Source organism: Zootoca vivipara, chromosome 16 (assembly GCF_963506605.1).
Source record: "Zootoca vivipara chromosome 16, rZooViv1.1, whole genome shotgun sequence".
Classification (NCBI taxonomy): Eukaryota; Metazoa; Chordata; class Lepidosauria; order Squamata; family Lacertidae; genus Zootoca; species Zootoca vivipara.
Genome location: NC_083291.1, coordinates 16,605,796 through 16,623,527, shown reverse-complemented (window position 1 = coordinate 16,623,527; position 17,732 = coordinate 16,605,796). Strand labels below are relative to the sequence as shown.

At 43.7% G+C, this 17,732-nt stretch overlaps 1 protein-coding gene across 11 annotated transcripts in view; it reads left to right on the top strand.

The window, feature by feature from the left end:
* The window catches only part of ZNF462 (zinc finger protein 462), a 158,175-nt gene that overhangs the window by 55,295 nt on the left and 85,148 nt on the right, over window positions 1-17,732 (top strand). For 2 of the 11 annotated variants that reach the window (XM_060269183.1, XM_060269178.1), the window contains exon 1: window positions 16,096-16,897. The exons of 8 other annotated variants lie outside the window; for them this stretch is intronic. The gene's annotated coding sequence lies outside the window, so the exon portion shown is untranslated. Of the gene's footprint in view, window positions 1-1,033; window positions 4,956-16,095; window positions 16,898-17,732 lie in introns of those variants that run through there. One more of the 11 variants, XM_060269177.1, reaches the window with a different exon arrangement.

Below are 17,732 nucleotides of genomic sequence, written 5' to 3'. Positions count from 1 at the left end.
TCAATTGATTTGTCATTCTGATACTCCCATCCTTAAAAACAAACAAACCAAGGTTAACTTTAGTTAAGCAGTTTGCACAAGCTTATAATATTTGGCATTTTTAAAGTGTGTTAAATACATCCACATATGAGTTGGGGGTAATCTTTGTTTTTGTTTTGTCTTTGCCCCATTTTGACTCATGGTTAGGGTTGCAGGTCAGTGGGCATTGCCAACATCTTCATTCCACATATATATCACACACCAACACCATAATTTGGCATACTCAGAATTAAGTGGCAGCAGGGGGCTTCGGTTAAAGGCTGCCTACATATGGTCTAAAATAATCATTACTCTGCAGCGTAGATCAGATTTTGGGGTAACAGGCTATTGACAGGGGAAATGCGAAATGTAGACCTCTAGGGCAGGCATAGGCAAACTCGGCCCTCCAGATGGTTTGGGACTACAACTCCCATCATCCCTAGCTAACAGGACCCAGTGGTCAGGGATGATGGGAATTGTAGTCTCAAAACATCTGGAGGGCCGAGTTTGCCTATGCCTGCGTTTATGCACCATTTACTGATTTATTAATAACAATATTTGCATACAGCTTTTCATTAAAAAGGTCAGAGCCGTTTACAACAGTCGTAAATAAAGCCATACAATGGAAAGCCATTTATTTATTTAAAAAAATCAGAGCTCAGCTATCCGTTGTCTACTTAATGGCTTGTATAGGCCTGGCAGGAAAAAGTTTTCAGCAGGTATTTAAAAGTTGGCACAGATGGCACCTGCTGAAACTATTGGAGATGCTTTTGCAGTTTTATCCTGGCTTGGTTGTTGACATAGAATTTTCCAAAAAGAAAAACAACTACCAGACTTTTAGAGGACATCTGAAGGCAGCCCTGTTTAGGGAAGCTTTTAATCTTTAAGAAATTAGTGTATTTTAATATTTCTGTTGGAAGCCGCCCAGAGTGGGCGGGGTATAAATAATAAATTGTTGTTGTTGTTGTTGTTGTTGTTGTTGTTGTTGTTGTTGTTGTTGTTGTTGTTATTCCTTTAGGATAACAAACCACAGAAGCATGAATGGATAATTGAAGATAAAGTTACTTTGAGTGCTTGATGGTATCTCAGGATGGCTGAGCTTATTAATAACTGGGAGTGGGGTCGGGGAAGAAACTGGAAGTGTTTGGTGATAGGGACAATGTGGCACGAACTAGAGATTCCCTCCCCTCTTACGTATTGAGCAATATTCAGCATATGATACACCACATATAGTTCTCAAGGGGTTTTTGTACATCCTGTTGCTACTTATCAGATTTTTATTATTTTAGTCATTTGGGGGGAAATGTGTTTCTAGCCTTCATGGTGACAGACAGAATGTTGGGGGGGGGGCAGGGAACTGTTTTCTATTGAGGAGTGACCCAGAGTCTGAACATGCACTTTTAAGTATCATACATATTTTTATTTGGTATGTTTTGCAGCAAATCCCAACTTTAAAAATACCCCACTTAAAGAGTTTGCAAAGCTCACCTAAACACAGGTAATACCAGGCTGGGGAGGGGGGGGGTTGTTTTTCACATTCTGGGCAACACAACCCAAAAGGCTTTGTCTTGCGTATCATGGGAGAATAGAGAGAAGGATCTCAGAAGAAGAGGAAAGTTATTGGGCTAATCTATATAGGTGGCAGTGAAATCTGGCAGCAGAAACAAAATAATAATTATAATTATAATTATAATTATAATTATAATTATTATTATTATTTATACCCCACCCACTCTGGGTGGCTTCCAACAGAAGTATTAAAATACATTAATTTATTAAACATTAAAAGCTTCCCTAAACAGGGCTGCCTTCAGATGTCCTCTAAAAGTCTGGTAGTTTTTCTCTTTGACGTCTGGTGGGAGGGCGTTCCACAGGGCAGGTGCCACTACCGAGAAGGCCCTCTGCCTGGTTCCCTGTAACTTGGCTTCTCGCACTGAGGGAACCGCCAGAAGGCCCTCGACGCTGGACCTCAGTGTCCAGATAGAACGATGGGGGCGGAGACGCTCCTTCAGGTATACTGGACCGAGGCCAGCACCTTAAAGCCTTAAAGGTCAGCACCAACACTTTGAATTGTGCTCAGAAACGTACTGGGAGCCAATGTAGATCTTTCAAGACTGGTGTTATGTGGTCTTGGCAGCCGCTCCCAGTCACCAGTCTAGCTGGCGCATTCTGGATTAATTGTAGTTTCCGGGTCACCTTCAAAGGTAGCCCCACATAGAGCACATTGCAGTAGTCCAAGCGGGAGAAAACTAGAGCTCTGGCAAGACAGTTACAAACTTCCTTAGCCCAGGATGCTCAGGCCCAAGAATTTGTTTGAAACAAACAAGCAAATTCCTTGGGTTGGCATCCAAGCAATCTGTTGTGCAAACTGATGTCATCCCAGCTCATATCACCCAGTGACCTCAACCCAGTGGCTTCATGTAGATGTTTCAGAGCACAGGGAGAGCCAAACGGGCCTCTATAGCTACAATGGCTCATTCTGACACAAAAGTTATTTATGGTTATAGTTATTTATGTTCACGTGGGAACAACACTCAAAGGCCCTCTTGAACTAAATTCTGGGAATATGAGTATAACGTCACTGCCTAAAGGCAAATGGTTATCTCCAACAAGAAATTGTATGAAAGCAGATGTTGCTGGCAGATCCTTAAGTCAGGTATATTTAGACTGCTTCTGTCCTTTGCCAAAACTTTAGGAGAGAAAGCCATACCTGATTGTGATATTCGAATATACTTCTGTACTCTGCAAGCACAATACTCTTTAGAAGCCTGGGTAGCATGTATTGCATGTCACACTTTGGGAACCTTGTGCATCGTAAATGGGCTTGTAAGTATAACCTTAGCTATATTTAAATAAATATTAGCTGGGCTAGACTCCTCTTTCTCGTCCAAGCGACGTGGTACTTCCAAGAGCCTTTAATGCAAAAACCGGTTCCTAATTACTGCTGAGCGTAGAAGCCTAGGATGGTTGTATCGAGTTGGAAAGAAATCTAATTAAGCCATACAGCTCAATCAGATAAAAGTCTGTATTCCTTCCAGTGCAATCTACCTTCTTGGGCATGGAATCCAGCTCCCAATAGATCTATTATTATTATTATTCAACCTCAACTTCCTGGTTAGTCTTGAAGCCATAAGGTTACCTGTAGAGGCAGGTAGTCCTAGGCCTTTCTCATATGGCATCATGAAATGTTTGTGGTAAACATTACAACTCTAGAATATCAGGCCCATCTTGCAAACATGCTCACAAACTTCCTTAGCCCAGGATGCTATCTCAGGCCCGAGAATTTGTTTCAAACAAACAAGCGAATTCCAAACCATTTGACAAACGGTAAGCACTCTACCTGGAAACTCAGCACAGGCAAGCAGTTGTTTGCAAGTCTATACTGTATATGAAGAGAGAGCAGAGTAATTTGATTTGAGAAGCATTTCTGCTGCCCGTGACTGGGTTTCCCACATTGCAGAATGCAGTTACTCTCCTGTAGGCCTGCCTTTGTCCTCCCCCAGCTGCATATTCTTTCTCTGTACAGGATCCGATCATGTTGGTGCGAGAGTATTTTAAAGATAGTGCCAAAGGCTGGAGGGAAAGGAAGGAATAAAACATCTTAAGTTGCCAGACCAAAAATACATCTGAAGTAGGGACCATTCCCAAAATAATCAACGTATTTTAAAGCCTGGCTTTAAAGAACGGGTTGAGGAGTGTTTTTCGGGGTATTTCAGCCACTGCTGCCAACCAGTTTTTATCAGTGTTACAGTTTTTAAAATAGCAGTTGTCTAAACTTGGATGACATCTATTCTGCATTGGATGGGAAGCTTGGTTCAGAACAGTTAGAAACTGCTGACGTATAGTGGTTTCTCCAGACTTCTTCTGCTTAGTCATGATTTCTACATTTCATGGTACCTTCGTTTTGGGTCAGTCCTAAGAACGCTTAATCAGAAATAAGTCTTCAGTGGATCTTACTCATAGTTGAGCATGAGTTGGATTGCACACATGCAGCACACGAGACTCCTTGTGTTTTTAAATTCCCAGAAGCAAATTCTACTAGGTTTAATGGGGTTTGTTATCAGGTATGTGTGTGCAGGACTGCAGTTTTAAGTACAGTGGTACCTCTACTTACGAATAACTCTACTTACGAATGTTTCTACTTACGAATAGAGCTCTGTCCGCCATCTTGGATGCAGTTTAGATAGGATTTTTTCTACTTACGAATTTTTAGATAGGGTTGCTTCTACTTACGAATTTTTTTCTCCCAATGCATTCCTATGGGATTCGACTTACAATTTTTTTCGACTTACAAATGTGCGTTCGGAACGCATTAAATTCGTAAGTAGAGGTACCACTGTATTGGGGTGGAGTACCTTTAAAGCCCTATGCGGCTTGGGACCCTCGTAGCTACGGGACCGCCTCCTGGTATCCCCCGCGGAGGACCTTAAGGTCCACAAACAACAATATTCTGGAGATCCCGAGCCATAAGGTGGCTAGATTGGCCTCCAGTAGGGCCAGGGCCTTTTCAGTACTGTATTGGCCCCAACTTGGTGGAACACTCTCACAGGAGACCAGTGCCCTGCGGGATTTGTCATCTTTCCGCAGGGCCTGCAAGACAGAGCTGTTCCGCCTGGCCTTTGGGTTGGATTCAGTCTGACCCCTGTGTTTTCCTCCCTCATGCTTTTGATTTATGGACTACCTAAAATGAGGTTGCATTTTAAATTCTAAATTTTAATATTGTATTTTAATTGTTTTCTTTTCTTTTCTGTCTTATTGTAATTTTATTGGTGTTAGCCGCCCTGAGCCCGGTTTTGACTGGGGAGGGTGGGGTATAAATAAAAATTTATTATTATTATTATTATTATTACAGTGGTACCTCTACTTATGAATAACTCTACTTATGAATGTTTCTACTTATGAATGGAGCTCCGTCCGCCATCTTGGATGCGGTTTAGGTAGGATTTTTTCTACTTACGAATTTTTAGATAGGATTTTTTCTACTTACAATTTTTTTCTCCCAATGCATTCCTATGGGATTCTACTTACAATTTTTTTGTACAGTACTTACAAATGTGCATTTGGAACACATTAAATTTGTAAGTAGAGGTACCACTGTATTATTATTAACTTCCCAGGTGAAATTTATCCCCCTACCCACCTTCTGTCAAGTGGAAACAAACTTCCCTTTAAAGTTTAGATTATAATACTGTATGTACATTATGGCTACGATGGTCTTCGACTGAGAGTATCTTGGTCGTCCACCGGGGTCTATGATAGACTGCAGGGATTCCATTTCCGATTTGGGAAAGAGATGCCAAGATATAGTTAGGTCAGCTCTTGGGATATATTTAAAATGTGCAGTCCTATGCATACCTACTCAGAAGTAGGTTCCGTTGAGTTCGATAGTACTTACTCTTAGCTAAGCACGTATAATTTATTGCAGCCTCATTTATGGAAAGCAGCATGCACTAAGAGTGGTTTCATGTAATTCTTTTCTCATGTTTATGTTTCATAACAATTATAATATTGTCACCAACATAAGGTTATCAGGTTATGATCAAAGGGACTTTTTTTGTGTATTTCCTATCTTGGGGAAGGCAATTCACTGGTGCGATGGACAAGTGAGCTTGGTGTGCCTTGAGTGTTTTATGACCAGCCCATTATACACTTTTTTACTTGTCCTTAATACAGTAACATATTAAAAATCAATTATGTTGGGTCCCTACCCTCCAAGGCTTAACTTTTCATTGCCTGAATTATTTTTAAGGATATGTATTCAAAGAGATGATTCCCCCCCCCCATTGAACAAATACACTTCACTGTAGAAGCTTACAGTAGTTTTGCTGGGAAGAAACTTAGCTATGAAAACAGAGAGGAAGTAATTCTGGGAGGTGGGAGGGATTTCCTGTTCCGCTGGCACTGGCCATGACTGGGGACACGGAATACAATATGCATCATTGTAGAGGTCTATTTATATAGAGGTTTATTTATATAAGACTTCTGCATACCACTTTTCTGTTACAAGTTGTTCCAGAGTAGTGCACATATAAGAAGCGAGACAATGTCAATAAAATGAATAGAACGCAGTCAAACAGCAACAAGCCAATGCAGAAATCAACTAAGGCAGAAAGTAATCTAAACATGACCTCCCGTAACTGATGACTCCATCCACAGGTGAGGTACCACTACAGAGAAGGCCCTGCTTTGGCTCCCCATGTGATGAGCTACTGTGCACCCATCAGCAGAATCACAAATAGCCTTCCCCACTTCTACCCCAAATCTCAAGGCCCTAGGTCCCAAATAATTAAGGGCTTTATATTTTAGAGTTAGCACCTCGAACTGGTCCCATATAAGCAGCCAGTGCAGATTCTACAGGGTAGCTGTTTTATGCGGCAGCAGTGCATGGGATGGGGAAAAGCCAGTCCCACCACACTGGCCCTGCTACTGCTTACCAGAACAGCCACCCACCTTCCTGCCCCATATTGATGCAAGTAAGTAGCTTCAGTGCTGGTGTTGAGAAGGTAGCTCTGCCCCACCAAACTTGCTGCTACTGGTTATATGACCACACACCGAAGTGGCCTTTGGCGCTATCACAGCTGCATTCTGCAGTAGCTGCAGTTCTTAGATGGTCAAGGGCATCCCAGTTTAGAGTGCAGTAAAGGTAAAGGGACCCCTGACCATTAGGTCCACTCGTGACTGACTCTGGGGTTGCGGCGCTCATCTCGCGTTACTAGCCGAGGGAGCCGGCGCACAGCTTCCAGGTCATGTGGCCAGCATGACTAAGCCGCTTCTGGCGAACCAGAGCAGCACACGGAAACGCCGTTTACCTTCCCGCTGTAGCGGTACCTATTTATCTACTTGCACTTTGACGTGCTTTTGAACCGCTAGGTTGGCAGGAGCTGGGACCGAGCAACGGCAGCTCACCCCGTTGCGGGGATTCGAACCGCCGACCTTCTAATCGGCAAGCCCTAGGCTCTGTGGTTTAACCCACAGCGCCACCTGCATTACAGTTACTGAAACGGGAGGGTACCAGACTATGCAGAAAGGCCATCGTGATGCAGGAATGGCCATAGCTGATGAACCATAGGAACTCCCAGCTACTGAGACTACTTGACCCTCACCTGACAAAGCTGGATGCAGGAGCACCTCCAGACTACAAATAAGCATGAGTCTAAAGCAATTCACAAATATTAGTAATTCCTATTGAGATATATTGAACCTGCTGGGTGGGACTGGGGTGCTGAGGCCTGAGAGAGTGGCTTATCTGTGTCCATCTATTGGGCTTTGATCTCTGGATTTCCTGTTCACAGCTAAGTTTCTTGATGACTATTTCAAAGGAGTGATGCGAAGAACCGTAGCAGGCAGTTTTAGTCATTGCACAGCATTGTTTCTCACCAACGCCGAACCGCAAGAAGTGTAACTATCTTTAAACACATGCACGGCACAGAGTTTTCTATGAAAATGGGTCTCTCTCGCTGTTCTAGGCTAAGCGTGTGCAACTGGAAGGGAGCTCACTTTGTCTCTGTGTCACCTTCCCCTCCCTTTGTAGACCGTGTAGCAATGCAGATCTCGATCGACTTGGGGCAGGGACCTACTTTCGTGATAGCTCCTTGGTAAAATTCCATTCGTGTGAATGATGCAAATCAGTCGAGTAAACATGTTCCATAGAATCACAGAATTGCAAAATTGGAAGATGCCCCAAAGGTAGTCTAGTCCAGCCCTCCATCTCAACATGCGGTTCCCGCATCCAATTTGAAACCATACGAGACCCTGCTTATCTTTGCAAATGTGCTAGCAGATTTATTGCTGCGCCCCTAGGAGGACACCAAGTGGGAGCAGCACATAACAGTGTTCCGAAAGAAGTGTTCCGAAAAACAGCAAAGAGGAAGCAGTATCCCACCTTAGATCCTCCCTAAATGTCATTTTGGGTAGACAGTTGCACAATGAATTATGGAAGAAGGGCCGTAGCTCAGTGATAGAGCATCATCTTCGGATGCCAAAGGCCACAAGTTCAGTTCTCAGCAACTCCGAGGAAGGGCTGGGAGAGAGCCACAGTCAGTGTTAGAGTGGTCTGACTTTCAGCTTTCCATGTTTTCTATTCACCCTCGTCATTCAGACATGCAGAATAGAGAATCTCACTGTACAGTCATACCTCCGTTTACGACCACAATTGATTCCGGGGAGCCGGTTGCTCCCCGAGTTTGTCGCTCCCCGAGGCACGCTTCTGTGTGTGCGTGAAGCGCCGCTAGTGCCATGGAACCCGGATGTAAATGCTTCTGGGTCCGCGGTGGTCGGAAACCGAAGCGGTCGCAAACGGAGGCGGTCGCAAACCGAGGTTTGACTGTATATACATGGGGTTTTCTTTTGGGGTTTGAATTTTCTGCACCTGGCTTGCTGGTTTGTTTCAGTCGATTTCAGAGACAGGGCTAACCTTTCTACTTACTTGCCCAAATAATACTTTTTTCAAAAGTAAACCTGAGGAGAAAATACAATACAACACAGCATCAGAAGCTGCATCTGGTTTGATGTATAGGCCAGATATAATCCAAATGTCGTATAATGTCGTATAGGCCAGATATAATCCAAATACAATCGGAATAAATGTGATGATAATTGGTTTTCAAAACACGAATGTTTAGAATGTGCAGTTCTTGTGGGAGAATGCGTTTAAAAGTGCAGTTGACCATTAAACTTTCTAGATGTAAAAGTGATAAAGGAAATGCTTGCACCAGCCATAACTTCACAGGATACGGTTTACAATAAAGCATGATTTCCACCCCACCCACCCCGTTCGCTTGGCATTAATACAAAAGAATTGCCATAAACAGCTGTGTAAATAGCTCGCTCATCCAGCTTGCAGCAAGGGTTCCACAAATGGCAAACGGAGCGAGATTTGATGGCATTCCTGAGTCAGCACCCACAGGGTTGGTTAAGCCATAGAACTGGGCCTGAAACCCCGTCTTTCTCTCGCATCCCATGCTACTTCCTGCTCTTGATTCAGCAAACTGGAAACAAGACTCTCCCAATGGGCACTTGGGGCTGCGCATATTCTGCCATGTGCATTTGGTTAGCATTATCTCATACTTTGTACTTGATGTGTGGCAAATTGCCAAAATATTAGCCTGCTCCTTCCTTTTTTCTTTTTACAGTAATAAGTTGCTCGGAACAGATTGCGTTCTTTTAACACAGTATGTAACTATTGTTGTCGACGTTCACATAGCAAATCTGACAGTTGCCGTACTTAGTCAAACAGATAAACTGATCCTAATTCTAATAGCATGTAAAATGTCTGAAATTCAGATGGAGACAATGATTATGAAATGCTTTGACAATAGTAATCTTATTTTTTCGTGTATGTACTGTATTTTTCTGTGTATAAGACTATATTTCCCCCCAAATTTTTTAAGTTTAGAATTGGGGGTTGTCTTATACACGGAATGTTGTAATTAAATATATAAATAAATTTATTAATTTTTGGGCTCAAGAAATAGGGGTCGTCTTATACATGGGGGCGTCTTATACACGAAAAAATATGGTATGTATTTGTTTATTCATTTAGATTACATCCCACCTTTCCTTATGAAGGAGTCTAGGGCAGCAATAATACTACTGCTAGGGCTGGGCAATATATCACCCAAAAGCGGTTTGAAGTCTATACAGTGGTACCTCGACTTCCGAAGGCGATCCGTTCCGCGGCGCTCTTCGGAAGTCGAAACCTTCGGAAGTCGAAGCGTCCATTTTGTGCGTGCGCAAAGCGTGATTTTGCACTTTGCGCATGCACAGACCGTGCGCGCCGCTTCTGTGCATGCGCAGAACACGCGCACGGCGAAAATCCTTCCGGGTTAGCGGACTTCGGAAGTCGAGGTACCACTGTATCATGATAATGGTTTCATAATTTTTGACCTGGCAATATATCGCAAATCATTGTGTGCGCACTATGCAAAAACCACGATGTGGGAAAAACCGTGAAGCCAGCCATTGCCTCTGCATAGCCCCACCCTCATTTCAGACATTGTGATGCATCAGTATATGTTTAGCTGGTGATGTATCACAGTGTTGAAAACCAGATTATCACCCAGTCCTAGTGAGTAGAGCTCCATTTCTACACCATGCTGCATGAATAGACTTCATGTTCTGGCATCGTACAAACTGGCACTGATTGCTTATGTTGTGTTATATAAAGTTTGCAGCAAGGTTGTAGCTAGGAGCAGTTCTGTTGATAAGCATGTCTTGTTTGCCATTTTGTGTGTGCTTGGATTTGGGGATCTCAGGCGGGAAGACATCCCGATCGTTTCTAAGAATCCAAGGTCTTGCCTCTGTTCACTACCCCCGATAAAATAAAATCTTGTTCTGTGATAGCACAGTTTAGAATTTCCTTTTAAAGGCTGACGGTTTTGCAAGCTGACCAGTTGCACAAAATCTCTTCTTAACATTGCAGTGACCTCCCTGCTTGAATACATCACTTGGCTTCACAGAGTCAAATTAAGAGTGTATTAATGTGGCGACTGATACGTTTACATCTGGTATCGCCAGAGAAGTCACTGGGGTGTGATGTATGCAAATATATCTACTCTCTCTTCTTCTTCTTCTTCTTTTGTTGTAGCAAGATGTATGAACCTGTTTATATATTTGGAAACTTCAGCCCAGTCCTGTGAAGCCACAAATTGTAGCTTGGTATTTTCTTCTGTGTTCATAAGCTGCTTTTAACAGGCTCAGCATCTGTCTACTTCCTCCCTTTGCTGCTGGTCCATCACCACATCAGAACTATCGGAGGCAGATGGCCCAGGCACACTAAGCCTTCTCTCAGGCTCTCGGGTCACTACACCAACTCTTGCTGCTTTTCTATCTCCAGTAGCCACATCCTGCCACCAGCTTCCTCTCTCTCGCCTCAGCAATACTACAAAGGACCATTTCCCATCCCTGTTGTAGTAAATATGCTGGGAGTCAGAATAAGTTCATCTCCTCTTAAATACCTTCTTGCTTTCCGAAAGTGTACCCTGAGCAGATTAAGAAGAGCCAAAAGGGAAGGAAGAAGCAGCAGCAATGCTGCTATACATGTGCGATGAAATTTACACTGGAGACTCTGGAATTGCAAATGCTGGTTTGCTGCAAATGCACAGATTTGAAGCAACCCATTCCTTGACCGTAGCCGGTTTAGAATTGCATCTTTATGATCGGTGCTAACCATTGCTCTCTTGTGAACCAGAATTTGAAGCTTTTGGTTGGACATAGGTTTGCAGAGCATCAGTATAAGATAGCTTGGTCACATTGGTGTACATGTCAGGTGACAGGTGACAATGTTGGCTAGATAAGGAAGGAGGAGAGAGCATGTGTTCCATGCCAGGCTTCTGATTGGCAAACGGTGGCTTTCAAGCTACTGTTATAACTGTGCTAGACTTAACATGAGTGATTCAAATTTGACAGTTTTTAAAAATAATGGGAGTGGTATTTTAAACTCCAGCAAACTTGTCCTAGAGACACTTACAGAAGCTGGTTAAGTAAAGCACTTCACTTACAATAGGAGCAGAAGGTTCTTCGGTTGTGAATACTGGTGTTTCTTGAATTTATTGGTTCTAAACTTAACATTTCTGTGGCAGGAAAGTAAAATTCATGCCCGATGGTGTTGCTTTTGGTACTTGCGATTCTATCTCTTGAAAGTTTTGCAGGGTCTATAATTAGTTGGCTCTTGAATCACGTTGCTGTTTCAAGGTTTATTTCTGGTAGACAAATCTCTTTCTAGCACAGGCAGCAGATTAGACCAATGCTGAGGCCTTCTGTACCAGGAAAGGTCCTAGAACAGATAATTAAATAGTTGGCCTTTGAGCACTTGGAAAAGGATGCTGTGATTACTAAGACCCAGTCATGCCAGATGAATCCTATTTCTTTTTTGATAAAGCTGCATGCTGGGTGGATCAGGGAAATGTTGTGGACATAGTATATCTGGATTTCAGTAATGCTTTTGACAAAGTCCCTCATGATACTCTTGTGGAGAAACTGGTAAAATGTGGGCTGGACGAGGTAACCATTAGACGGATTTGTAGCTGGTTGACTTACTGAACCCAAAGAGTGCTCACTAACAGTTCCTCCTCGTCCTGTAAAAAAGTGATAAGTGGGGCACCGCAGGGTTCTGTCCTGGGCCCGTTGTTGTTCAATAGCTTTATACAAGACTTGGATGAAGGAATTTGGAGATGACACCAAACTGGGAGGAGTAGCCAGTGCCGTAGAACGGGGTGGCCAACTCCCAAGAGACTGCGATCTACTCACAGAGTTAAAAACTGGCAGTGATCTACCCCTTTTGGGGGGTTCAGGTCAATGTTGTTGAGCTTTTTTTTAGGAAGGAAAGCCCTGTTTTGGGGGGTTTCAGGTCAAAGTTGTTGAGCTTCTTTGAGGGGAGCCAGTGATCTACCACAGACATCCAGTGATCTACTGGTAGATCATGATCTACCTGTTGGACGTGCCTGCCGTAGAAGACAGAATCAGAATCTAGGATGACCTAAACAGATTGGAGAATTGGGCCAAAACTAATAAAAATAATTCAGTAGGGACAAATGTAAGGTTCTATATTTAGAAAAGGATCTAGGGCTCTTAGTAGACATGAGTCATGTTAACAGGCTGCATCAACAGAAGGATAGTGTCCAGATTAAGGGAAGTCACAGTCCTGCTCTATTCTTCCTTGGTTAAACCACACCTGGAATGATATGTCCATTTCTGGGCACCGCAATTTTAGAAGGATATAGACAAGTTGGTGCGTGCAGACGAGGGTGACCAAGATGATAAAGCACCTGGAAACCAAGCCTTATGAAGAACAGTTGAGAGAGTTGGGTATGTTTAGCCTGGTAAAGAGGAGACTGAGAAGGAGATGTGACAGCCATCTTCAAATATCTCAAGGACTGTCACATGGCAGATGGAGCAAGCTTTTCCCCCTCTTGCTCTGGAAGCTAGGACCCGAACCCAATAGATTCAAGTGACAAGGAAGGAGATTCCGACTCAGGAAGAAATTTCTGACAGTAAGAGCTGTTTGACAGTGGAAAAGACTTCCTTGAAAGGTGATGGACTCTCCTTCCTTGAAGGCTGGATGGCCATCTGTCATGTATGATTTAGGTGAGATTCTATTAGGTTGTTTTTCTCAAGTATGTATTAGGTTGATACAGTGATCACAATCCCTGTGCTGCATCACGTTCGCCCCCCTGACATCACTCTGGCCTTCTTCTGTTGATTTTGAGATCTATCTGGAGACCTGAGTCTTCTGGAAATGTCCAAGGTGCATGTAGAACTCTTTGATCTTTTTTTAAAATAAATAAATAAATATTTTTAAAGAAGTAATTATTCCACCATAAAGAACCTGGAGCCTTATAACCTGTGTGGGCAATCATGTGTGCATATGGCCTGGTTTAAATTAATAAGGAGATGTGCTTTGAAGCTTGAAAGACTTCAGGGGTGTGTGTGTGTGTGTGTGTGTGTGTGTGCGCACACACACACACACACACACACACACACTAGCTAGCTAGCTAGCTAGCTAGCATGCACAATCTACTTATAAAAAAAGGCTAGGATGCAAAGAACTACCTTTGTGGTTGTGCTAGGCTATTGGAATTTAGTTTTCCCCAGGCACACTTTGAACCCCTCAACCCTATGCTATACCACAACCTGCTTTTGAAACTGCCTTGTGTTTTTTTTTTTTTAAGAAAGCTTGCCATCTGGCATAGGAAGGGCTTCTGTTCAATAAAAACAAGTTTAACTCTTCCCATCGCCCCCGTCTCCCCAGTAAGTTGGAAGTAGTTTTGTGGTTCTCCTGATTTAGGCTGCAACAAAACAGGATTGGAAGCTCAGAATAGGGTAGGTATGTGATGGTGTCTGACTTTTGGTTATGGAGGTTTCAGTGCCCTAAACACAGGCCCTGGATGTGAGTGGTAGCTTTTATATCCCTTGCATTCTCCCAGAATGGTTGCAAACCTGAGATTTTGGAATAATTTTTTAGAAAACAAACTCTTCCATGCAGTTTAGTTATATTTGCATTATTTTGTTCTGGTTGCAAGTCAAAAATTGGGTAACCTTGGTAGAGGGTTAGGGTTTGGGGTGTTGTTGTTTTTTTGTACTGCAGGTTATGAATAGTCCTGGCTATAGCCCCCATGGAAATGTTGCAAATGCTGCCTTTGTCATTATGGACAAACATGCCGATATTGTTTCCATATATCTCTCTTTCATGTGCATTTTGACAGCGTATTAACATCTGCAGTGAAAATGAGCCTCCATTCTTCGGCTGACAGATGGGTCCCTCTGCTCTTTATCTCCCATAGACAAAGAAATACACACATCGTATGTTGGATTTCCTTGATCGCTTAAACCATGTTAGGTCTTTTTTTGGGGGTGTGTGTGTGGATTTCTCCCACTCTTGAAATGTTTGAGCCATGATGAGAAATCGTCAAATAATAAAATATTTCTTTGTTAGATTCTTCTGGTTTGGGTGAATATATGAAACGGAAGGTCACTCCTATGGACCTGACAACAATTGATGCCGCAGTTTCCATGAGTTTACTCACCTTCGTAATTCCTTTTCTTTGTTAAAGTTTGAACCCGTTTTTTAAAGCTAACAAAGCAAAAAGCATCAGTGGGCTGAGTCCTTCAGGAACTTGCCCTGCACAAGCGCCATTGAGATGAACGGGAGCAGTGAGAGAGCACAGCTTTCAAGATGCCCCAATGCTGTGTTCATTCATTCATTCCATTCATTCCCAAGCATATCTGCCATTGACACTTGGTGGTCAGCTTGTAAAAATCTGCTCCGCTAGAAATCAGTGGGATATTTGGTCTATGAATGGGCAGGCCTTGAAAGGTAACGTCAAGGTGCTGACAGATGAAAATGCTCTCTTGCTTCCCTTGCTCAGTGCAAGTCCTGGATTCACAGAAGCCATCCCGGCTTCTGTTTTGACCCTGGAAAGTCCCACTTTTCCTTAGGATATCCCTGTTTTCATTGGAGAAATGTTAGAGGGCATGTAGTTATGCGATCCCCGAGCCTAGGAGACAAATAACTATACAGTGGTGCCTCGACTTACGAATTTAATCCGTTCCGAAGGCACCTTTGTAGGTTGAAAAATTCATAAGTCGAAAAACGCCATTGGAAACGCGATTTCCCATAGGAATGCATTGAAAACGGAAAATTCGTAAGTCAAAGCAACCCTATCTAAAAATTCATAAGTCGAAAAATCCCTATCTAAAACCGCCGAGGTTTCCTTTTGGATGTCGAGACATTCGTAAGCGTGTGGCCATTAGCCCCATTTGTAAGTCGAAAAATTCGGTTGTCGAGTCGTTCGTAAGTCGAGGTACCACTGTACAACCACTCGGAAGACATCTTCCCTGTATAGGGAAGGGTTTTTTGTTTTGTTTTTACTGCTTACTGTTTTATTATGTTTTTATATATGGTGGCTATTTTGGGAGGTTGGATAGTTGCAGTGGAATGGGTTCGGTGGTGGGGTGCACATTTTTATCCTTACTTATTTATGATTATTACTTTGTCAAAAAATAATAATAATACGATGTCATATAATACAAGTCAGGTGGGCAGGGAATAAATAAGATGATGACGATGATGATGATGATGATGGAATAGGCCATCCCTATTTTCATCGGAGAAATGTTGGGAGAGTATGCAAAAGACCCGAGTTTTTACCTTGTGGAGGGAGATGTTTAAATTCCTCCACCTTCTGTTGTTTCCTAAGCCCAATCTGAGAACTTTCCAAACTGAGGAGGAACGGTAGAGGAAGGCCACTTTTGTCCCTGTTGTGGAAGAGATCCCAACCGCTGCTCTCCGCCCTTTCTCTTTCCCCTCTGTTTCCCCCTCTCCTGCACAATGGAGCTTTCAGAGAACCTCTCTCCAAAAGGAATAGCTCCAGCCTTTGTGTTGAAGGGTGTGCCTATTGGCAAGGCTTGCTGAGGCAGACAGCTTGGCTGGTGATTAACAAAGGTCATTAGACTTTGGAATCTGGCAGCCCGTGTCAGATGGTATGTCTTCTGTGCATAGGAGAACAGCTCCCATGAGGCCAAGGCTTTCTGAAGGGCTCTCCCCTCCCTCCTCCTCCTCCTCCTCCTCCTCCTCCTCCTCCTCCTCCCCTCCTTTTTCTTCCTCTCCATTCCTGTCCCCTCCCTCCCTCTTTCTCTTCTCTCCATCCTTCCTTATTTGTTGCTCTCTCGCTCTCAGGAAAAGGTCACCCTTCTGCGCCTTCATTCAAGCCTGTGGGACAATTTGGCCAAAACCCTTTTTCCTTCCTGTCGCCGTTGCTGGGATGTGCGTTTTTTATTTTTTATTTGTAGGATACAAAAGGAGATCTTTCTTGTTGTTGCCCATGGCTGTGTCAGGGAGAGATGCTGGTGTCTTTGACAAGCCACGGTGGTCTTCAGGCATCTCTGTAGTCCAATGGCAAAAGAAGAGATGTCCTGGCTCCTCTCTGAAGAGGCTGGTCCCCTCCCAAAAACTAAAAACAAAAGCATATTGGGGAAAGAGAGGGAGGAAATAAAGAGGGTGGTTGGTTGGTGTCGTGGAAGGATCTCGCATGCTAGAGAAGAGGCTGAGATGTGTGAAGCCATGTTGCAGGCTGACTAGAAGCTCTAAGCCTATCTCTCTCTCTCTCTCTCTCTCTCTCTCTCTCTCTCTCTCTCTCTCTCTCTCTCTCTCTCTCTCTCTCTCTCTGAGTACATGACTTGTCTGAGCTAAAATGGCTGCACACAAACACACACATTCGCTCTCTCCCTCTCTCCTAAAGCTCAGAGGACTAGGGCAGCTTAGTGAGTCTTAAAGCTTCAGTGACGCAGAAGCTCATATCTCTTGGAAGTGTGATAAACACACATTCAGCAGAACTGTGGCTTGCTTGGCTCAGGCTGAAAGGGCTCTTGCTGGGTGGCTGGGGTGAGTGGGGAGGAGGAGGTCAGGAGCATGGGCAGTGGAAACTGGGGGGTGGGGTGGGGTGGGTTCAGATCCCACCCGGCTTTTGTCTACTGCGACTTTCCATCTTCTCCTTCCTATGGAGCATTCTGCATTCAAGAGTTGCCTGCTTGCACCATGGAGAGAGAAAGGAGGGCTGGGATTGTTTTCAGGTCTAATGGACTGTGCTGAAAGAGGGAGACTTTGTGGGGTGGGACTGTGCTGCTCCCGGCTGTAATTTGATCCAGAGCAGATAGCAAACCTCTTCCACAACAGTCTTGGGTCCAGGGCTTGCACATAAAAGGTTGAGGATCTCCGTCGCCGTTAAGCTGAGAAAGGAGGAGCTGCCAACCTTCATTCTTTCGGCTCAAGGAAAGGGGGGGGGGTTGCGCCCAACACATCGCAGCGTTCGAAAGCCCTGCCAGGGGAGATGTGCCTTTTGTGCTCTCTTGTGTCCAAAGCGGATTTGGATGTTCTGCAGAAGTAACTTTATATCGCTCTGCCGTAAGAGAATGGGATTTCCATCAGGGCATATGCGAGGAGACTCTCAAAAAAAGGCATCCATTGATTCAGATAATAGTTGCTGCTAGGTACATGCCATGCTGGGGTGAAACCACCTCTCAAAATTCTTTTCTTTTTTAAAAGCCTACCTTTTATCTACAATTTAGGAAGCTGCTCATTTTCAACCTGCTTGGTATCCCCCCCCCCAAAAAAAAATCATAGAAACAATAGATTTAGCAGGTCATTTACTGAGGTGACATCCTTGCCTCTGAGTAGTACTGGTCTACTGCTTCGTATAGTGAAATTCAGACACTGGAAA